Source organism: Phascolarctos cinereus, unplaced genomic scaffold (genome assembly GCF_003287225.1).
Source record: "Phascolarctos cinereus isolate Bilbo 61053 unplaced genomic scaffold, phaCin_HiC Scaffold_3;HRSCAF=262, whole genome shotgun sequence".
NCBI classification, from domain to species: Eukaryota; Metazoa; Chordata; class Mammalia; order Diprotodontia; family Phascolarctidae; genus Phascolarctos; species Phascolarctos cinereus.
The window spans coordinates 100266375-100275185 of record NW_027555736.1 but is presented as its reverse complement, the minus strand read 5'-3'; positions in this window follow the sequence as shown (position 1 = coordinate 100275185).

Here is an 8811-nt window from a genome sequence, read left to right as displayed (position 1 = left end):
GAATATTATAGAAGCCATCAGATAGGTACCTCTCTGAGAGTGCCTGGAAAGGACACGTATTTCAGGAAGCTTCATAGGGAGGGAGACAGAGAACAAAGATGCACCTATATGTTCTGCTCATTCCTGGAGAGCTGACCTCCCTTGAACCTGGTAGCTCTTTTAGGGAATCTGGCTTTGACCAGTAGTAGTATCTCTTATCCACACCTAGGGCTCTAACCTGAGCTCCTGAGATCGTACTTCTTCTCCTGATGAAGGAGGCCATCAGGATAAGAAGCCATTCTAAATACATTTTAAAAGGGGCTTTTGAATATAAAACACTAGACAGAGCTTAGATATGACTTTGACTCTAGAGAAGCAAGTTATGCTCTTAGTTCTGTGAAGGCAGGGACAAAGTTGTTTTCTATTTCTTTCCTCCCTTATAGGGTCTTGCACAAAATGGGAACTCAGAAGTGTTGTTGCTATTTTGATGGATTGCTTACCACCTACTTAGATAGGCTTAAAGCACCAAAGAACATCAGGGCAAGCATTGAAATATTAAGATCCTGAAGGTTAAGGTTTTCTTTCTTCCATCCCCTTTTACTTTACCTACTTCAGCCTCACACTGTGGGTATACCATATATGTTGTACACAGAGAAGTATGTACCTCAAAAAAAAAAGAATGAAAAATGGATTAACATTATGGACAAACAACTGGGTAAATGTATTCTGTGGGACAGTAGTTCTTAAGCAGTCACTCCTCTGGAGCACCATGATAGTAATCAACCTTTCTTTTTAATTCTTGAATAATTAATTACATGTTCACAGTACTTTCAAAACACATTCATATCCATTATCTCATTTGCTTTTCACAACACCCCTTTGAAGTCAGTAAAATTGGTAGTATGAATCCCATTTTGTAGATAAGGAAACAGATGCCCAGAGAAGTTTGTTCCATCCTTCATTTATTAATTTCTTCAATAAGTATTTACTGAATGGCTATCATATTTAAGGTCCTGTAGGGAGCACAGGGAAGAGTAGGAAAGACTCTCTGGCATATCTGTTATGGAGAATGCAATAGGAAGTCAATAAGAGAAGAAAAAGGGGATCAATATGAAGCAGTAAGGTGAAGTGACTTGCCCCAGATGACACAAATTTGGGGCAAAGCCAGAAATATAACTGAGATCTTTTGATTCTAGTCAAGTGCACTATCCATTATGCCACTCCTGCACCTTCACCACTACTGGATCAGATCAAGGTTTGTGCTATATTTTTCTTTGGTTGGCCTAGCAGAAATTTGATTGGCAAAGAGCTCACCTATATCTTTTGTAGGCAGTGGTTCTTAAACCTCCAAGGGATGTGTGGATCAGTTTCAGGGGATCTGTGAAATTGGATGGGGAAAAAATTACATCATCATTTTAACATAATACATTTTATTTTTTATTGCTTAAAAACATTATTCTGAAAAGCCCAGAGGTTTCACCAAACTGCTAAAGACATCCATGACACACACAAGAAGTTATTGGGTATCCTTGGGTGGATTATTGGTTATTGGAGCCTGGCTGGACTGAAAGGCTTTGATCTATTTCTCTTACAGGGTCTTCATGTGTTACTAACACAATCCCTTTGGCGTTTTCAGAGCAGAGCCTGACAAACACATTTTTCCTTATGGGATTTTCTTTAGTTTTCATTATGCTCATAAAATCTCAGAATTTCAGAGCTAGGAGGTATCTCAGAGGCCATTTATATAATCAGGTTATGAGTGTGGATTTCACCCACAACATTTTTAGCAAGTGGGTTATCCAGCCTTCTCTTGAAGACCTCTAATGAAGGAAAAGTACCTGTTCCTATTTTTAGCCAAGCCTAATTATGAACTTTGCCCTTATATTGAAAAGAAATCTGCCTCTGTACAACTTCTGCCTGTAACTCCTAGATATACTCTGTCAGATCAAGCAGAACAAATATAATTCCTCTTCCACATGACAGCCTTTGAAATACTTGAGGACAGCTGTCATATCTTCTGGGTCTTCTCTTCTCCAAGCTAAATATTCACATTTATTTCAATAGCCCCTCTGGCCCCTCATTACCCAGCTACTCTCTTCTGGATATTCTCTAGCCAATTACTTTTTCTTCCTAAAACATGACACCCAGAAATGAACCTAATATTATAGATGTGGTCCCAAAAGGCCATACTCTAGCTGGACCTTCATGCTTCTCAATGCAGTCTAAGATTGCATTAGCATTTTTAACTGTCATATCACACTGTGATTCATATTGAGTTGCCAATCCACTAAAAACCTGAGATCTCTTTTCATGTGAATCCATTGTCTAACAATACCTTCTTCACCTTGTAGTTATGAAGTTGAGTGGTTTTTTTCCCCAACACAAACATAAGACTTTTAAAGATTTATCAATATTATATTTTCTCTTAGATTTGGACCACTGCTCTAGCCTATATTGTTCATGCTTATGTAACAATTTCTTTGGTGTCTCTGCTGGATGGGTGGCTCTGCTAGGCTTGTCTTTGTAGGTCATGGTGTCGTGGCTTGTTGTGTTAGTCTGCTGCTGCACTGGATCAAGCAGGTAAATTGGTTGCTGTGCTGGCTCCTTACCAGGCTTGGATACTGACGGACTGGACTGGGTAGGCTGATAAGCTACTAGGTATGAATACTTCTAGGCTGGGTCAAATAGGTCACTCAGCAACTGGATTCCTGCTGGCCTGGGCCAAGCTGGCCAGTATACCATTAAATAGCTGCTGCTAGCCACTACAGGGCAGGTGTCTCTATTGCTAGGCAGCTGTTGCTGGATTTCTTGGGTTTGTTTCTTGATTGGCATCTGTGATCTTTTATAAATCATCTTCGGCAACAGTTTAGCTGGGTGGTACTATGTCCTTTTTTGGTCAAGTGTTATAGTTCTTTTTTTTTTTTAACAGCTGGAGCATTGCTGCACTCTTTCAGCTAGGGCAATGACCTTGTCCTAGGATTGACAGAAGCATTACATCCTTGACTCCCTCCAAGTCTAGTTCTGATGTTTGTCACCTCCAGACACGAATGAAAGAGGTAGAACCTCTCTTACTTAAAAATACTCCCTGGTTCAAATGGAGGAATTCACCTTGGTTTATAGTGATGGTCAATCCCAATTCAGTCAGTTACATTTCCCAGAAAGCTTTTAGGCTCTTACGCAGGTGAGTGTTTGGGGACAAAAGTAGAAATGCTACCTGTGCCATCTAGGCTATTCATTGTCTTATTTGACTTTTTCATATGTAATTGAGCTATTCAAACCTCAGGCCCTTCCTCAAATGTGGAATATTTATTTTGCATCTGAAAACCTTTTTATATTTAAATATCTGTATTTTGCCCTTTACAACCATAAGCTTTTACTTTATTTTACTTCATTTTTTCTACTATAAGCTTTTGCTGAAGGGTACCAGGGTACCCTATTATATTTATCTTCCCCATATATCAAGATTTTGATGGCAGAATTTTATGGAAATTTTCTGCCAAGTACCTTCTTTATAAAATACAGACATATTTCTCATATAGCTCATATAGGCAAATTGTAGGCCACTGACAAATGCTCTCCTAAACAGGTCAGTTCCTCCACAAAAGGAATATAGTTAGGGCCAATGCAACAGAGAAGTAAAAACTATAGGCAGCAATAACAGAATTTAAAAATAGACTGATCCATGTGAGACTATGAAAAACATGTGAAAATCTATTGTGACCCGCTTACTTCTTGCTGGCCATCTGATTCTTAAGAGTCCTTTCAACCCTAAGATTTAATGATTTAATATATATCTATATCTATATCTATATCTATATCTATATCTATATCTATATCTATATCTATATCTATATCTATATCTATATCTATATCTGAATGTATACTCTGTGAAGCCTAAGGGGATGAGTCCTTCTATGTTAGTGTCCCTGGAGTGGGATGGTCCCAGACAGAGGATATATTTGCTGTCCACATCATACCCATTTTGGAGCATATGGAAGTCCCCCGATTCCCAGGTTTCTCAGCAGGACTCAATTCATACTGATGATTTTAACATAAAGAAGTCTTAGCAATCCTGCCCTTTGTGCATCCCCAAGGAAGAAACCTTCTTACCATCAGTCAGTGTAACATTGCCTCAGTTATAGGAATACATGTTGATAGAATTGTTCATAGTCTCCAAGGTACCACTGACTGCATTGAATCAATAGCAATCAAAGATTATAGCACATACAGCCAACAGCTGCCATTTATAGCCCTAAGTGCATAGATCCAGACTCCTTCTTTGATGGTCTCACAAAAGCCATCACCCAATCCTGATTATAGATTGACTTATTGATGTCCCAGAAATAGATTCTATTCTCAATCAATTGATTCTCAATCAATTCAAGAGAAGACAGACACATTAAAATAGGCAGCATCTGCTTCAATCCCATTCATGGCAGTGAGGTCAGGGAAAGCATGTTTACAAGATTCTCAGATCTAGTCTGGCTGGGTCTTTTCAGAACAAACTGGCAAGGCAGGTACCCAAACAATGTAGAGAAACTCTGCCCACAGGGAAATTGATGTTCTTCAGCTTCAGCTTTCAGGGAACAGTTTTTGAAGGCTGGAAAGAGCCAGGAAGTTTGTGTTGGTCATCAGGACTAGGGGAAGGGAAGGACAGGTTCTTTTCTCATTTGCCAAAAGGCCTTATCCAAAAATCCTCATATTCTGAGGTGGATAATGATGAAAAGAGAGATCTAGGAACTCAAAGGGCAAGTTTGGGAGACAAGCTACCAATATTTCATTATAATCAATGTGCTTGTAAGCTTCTGAAGGGCAAGAATGGTGTCTTCTCTTTCTTTAGAATCCTTCCTCAGAATAGCAACTACTAGACGCTACACACAAAGCACACCTGCCCAATCAATGGGATTAAATAACTACTGACTGACAAAAGGAAACAAAATCTTCATGGTCAGGACTATCTTCAGAAAAATACTGACCAGGAAACAACAGAGACAGGAAATGCCAGGATCTAGTTCTGGTTAGGAGGCAGCTAATAGAAGAACTACAGAACCTTGTCCTATTCTTTGTAACTTTTCTCAATATGTTTTGTGTACCTGGGACAATTCCCTGGATAGACCAGAGGAGCCATGTCTTTCTTTAGGTCTTACCTCCCCATCTCTATACCCTACAAACCAACTAGTATGTGGCTTTGTAAAAAATGAGTGTTCAGTAATTGTTGTCGACTTGGGGTGGTGGTGAAATTGATCAAACCCCAAATTAAGGATACCTAGGGTTTTGTTTTCATCATCGTTTTTTGAATACCTTCACACATTCTGGCTCTGTGGTTTCCAGTTGCATGAGGTTTTTGTTACTTTCATTTTCTCTCACTGCTGCCCCTCAGAACTGAGGGCCCCCAGTCAGAAAGCAGAGGAGCAAGCTTTCAAAATCATACACTTAGATAAAGCCATACACATTTCTACTTTGTTCTGTGCTCTGAATCATGGCCATTAATTATAGAATAACTGTTATAGCAACGACGTATAGGGAAAATTACGCTGGTAGTCAGGAGACTTGGGGGTTTGAGTCCCAGTTTTGTCACAAATTTTCTTATTTGTACCTGACTTGTGATCTTATCAATATTGTTGTTGTTGTCTCATCAGTGTAGGATGAAGAAATTCCCTCTAGCAATGAAGATTAGCTCCTGCTTTATGAGTCAAAGGCAAGGATTGAATCCATTTCTTTCTGCCTCAAAGGATAACTATCTATCCCTTGTACAACATCACCTCTCCCATGTCACTAATTTAGTATGTAATCTTGGTCAAGTCATGCTCCTTCTCTAGGTCTCAATTTCCTCCTTTTCTATCAAATGAGGAGGTGGGATTAGAGGATCTCTAAGGTTCTTTCCAGCTTTAACATCCTATATTGACTCATATGCCAGTGCAACATTTTCCCAGGTAGTCAGTGAGAATGGCATCAAGGCTCTGATAGACATGTGGTGATGAGCTCAGGGCACAGCTTGGATAGAACACTGCCTTCATCATCTTTCATGCATCATTCAATTCATTAAGCATTTATCAAGCACCTATCATGTTCCAGGCAGGTACCATATTGTATACTGGGGATTCAAAGACAAAGATCAAAATAGTTCTTGCCCTTCAGTAGCTTATATTCTCTTAGAAGAGTTTACATTCTACATATGTCCACATTTGAGGATCATGTGGATTGCCACATAGTTCTATTTTCTAGCATGTTTCTTTTTTTTTAAATAAAAGTATTATGAACTTAATGCTTACCAGCAAACAAAAATGTATCAATAGACAAAGAAGTACAAAAAGAGAACATATGTGAAATTGTGAATTTCTGCCACATATGGCTAATATTTTAAAGTATATGTTAAATTGAACAAGATAGTAACAAGAATTGCTCTGTCTATATCACCTTCTGAATTTCTTTTTGCCCAATGCAATAGACTTTTCCCAACAACCAACCAGGTTGTCTTGGGCTGGAAATTTGTTCCACTCTGTCTTTTTTTGTGGGTTATGCTGCTCTAGAATTTGTTTAGAGCCATTTTTATAGGTGTTTGGAAGAGTTTGGGGGAGAGCTTAAGCAAGTCACTGCTTTTAACTCCGCCATCTTGGCTCTGCTCCCCCCACCCCATTTGTCATTTCTAATGGTGCAATAATATTTCATTACATTCATATATTATAGTTCGTTCAGTGATTCCCCAACTGATGAGTAGGTACTTTGTTTCTAGTTCTTTGCTACAACAAAAAGTAAGTTTATAAATATTTTTGTGCATATGGGTCCATTCCCTACAAGATCTTTGATCCCCCATGCATAGCAATGGTATCAATCAACAAGCATTTATTAAGTACTTATATGTGCCAAGTGCTGAGATACAAAGGAAAATGTAGAAAGAGTACTTGCCCTCAGGAAACTTTCATTCTAACGTGAGAGATAACATATACATGTATGCACATAGATACATACAATGTGAATACAAGGTAACCTTAGAAAAGAAGGCACTAGCAGCTGGGAGGACCACCAAAGGCTTCCCCTGCAGAAAGAAGCCAAGATCAAATTAAGCGGTGAAGATGAGGATAGAGCAGATTCCAGGGGAAAACCAGGGAGCCGGGGAGCCCTGAACAGAGAGTTCTTAGGGATGGAGGTAGACAGGGACATTTTGTTAGAAGACTGGGAAGGTAAAAAGGGCTAAGTTTTGAAGAACTTGAAATGCCAAAAAGAGAAGTTCATATTTTGTTCTAGAGGTCACAGTGAGCTACTGGAGGATGTTGAACAGAGGAATAACATGGTCAGACTTGTGCTTTACGGAAATCCCTTTCTCAGCTATCTGGAGGATGAATTGGAATGAGGAAAGACTTGAGGCTGGGAGGAAAATAGGAGGCTATTTCAACAGTCCAAGTGAGAGGTGATGATAAGGGCTTGAACTTGGTTAGTAGCTGTGTGAGTACAGAAAAGGAGATTCATGAGAGACAGACTGTGGAAACAGAAACAATAAGAACTGGAGCTCTATTAGATATATAGAGTGAGTAAGAATAAGAAATAGAGGAAGGCAATGGAGGACTAGAAGGATGGTGGTGCCATCAACAGTAATGGCAAAGTTCATGATTGAGGTGGATTTGGGGGAAAAGATAATGAGTTCTGTTTTGAACATGTTGAGTTTGAGAGGCCTGTGGAATATCCAATTCGAAATGTCTGATAAGCAGTTTGTGACGTTAGACTAGAGCTCAGGATAGAGACTAGATCTGGACAAATGGATCCGGGAATCATCTGCGTAGAGATGATTATTTAACCCATGGGAGTTGATGAGGTGAGAGAGGGAAGGCATATAGAGAAAAATGGCCCTGGAACAGAACCTTGGGGCACTCCAGCAAGTGTGCCTTAGGGTTCTATCTCTGGACATCTTCTCTTCTGCCTCTATGCTACTACATGTGGATTTAGTCACCATTCCTATGCTGATGATTCTCGAAACTACTTTTCCTCTCCCCAGTCTCTCTGCAGACCTCCCATCCCACATCTCCGACTGCCTTTCAGACGTCTCAAACAGGATGTACAGTAGACATCTTAAACTCAACGTATCCAAAACTGAACTCTTTCTCCATCCCCCTAAACCCTTCTCCCCTCCTACCTTCTTTGGGGGGCACTGCACCGCTCTCCCAGTCCCTCAGGCTCTGCACCGTAGCAGTCATCCTGGATTTCTCACTATTTCTCCCCCACCATATCCAAGTTGTTTCCAAGGCTTGTGGATTTCACCTCTGCAACATCTTTTGAATATGCTCCCTTCTCTCCTCTGCCACTGCCACCGCTCTAGTGCAGGCCCTCATCACCTCGCACCTTGATTACAGACTGCTGGTGGGTCTGACTGTCTCAAGTCTCTCCCCATTCCAAACAATTTTCCATTTAGTCACTTAAGTGGTTTTCCTAAAATGCAGGTCCAATCATGTTATCCCCTATTCAGTAAACTCCAGTGGCTTCCTCTTGCCTCCAGGAGCAATACAAAATGTTCTGCTTGGCATTCAAACCCTTTCATAACCTAGTCCCCTCCTACCTTTCCAGTCTTCTTATACCTTACTCCCCAACACATACTCTTCTAAGTCCAGTGACATTAGACTCACTGCTATTCTACAAACAAGACATTGCATCTCTTGGTTCCTGGCATTTTCTTTTTTCTTTTAGGCAACTGGGGTTAACTGACTTGCCCAGGATCACACAGCTAGTAAGTATCAAGTGTTTGGTCTGAGGCTGGATTTGAACTCAGGTCCTCCTGACTTCAGGGCCAGTGCTCTATCCACTGTGTCACCTAGCTGCCCAGTTCCTGGCATTTTCTCTGGC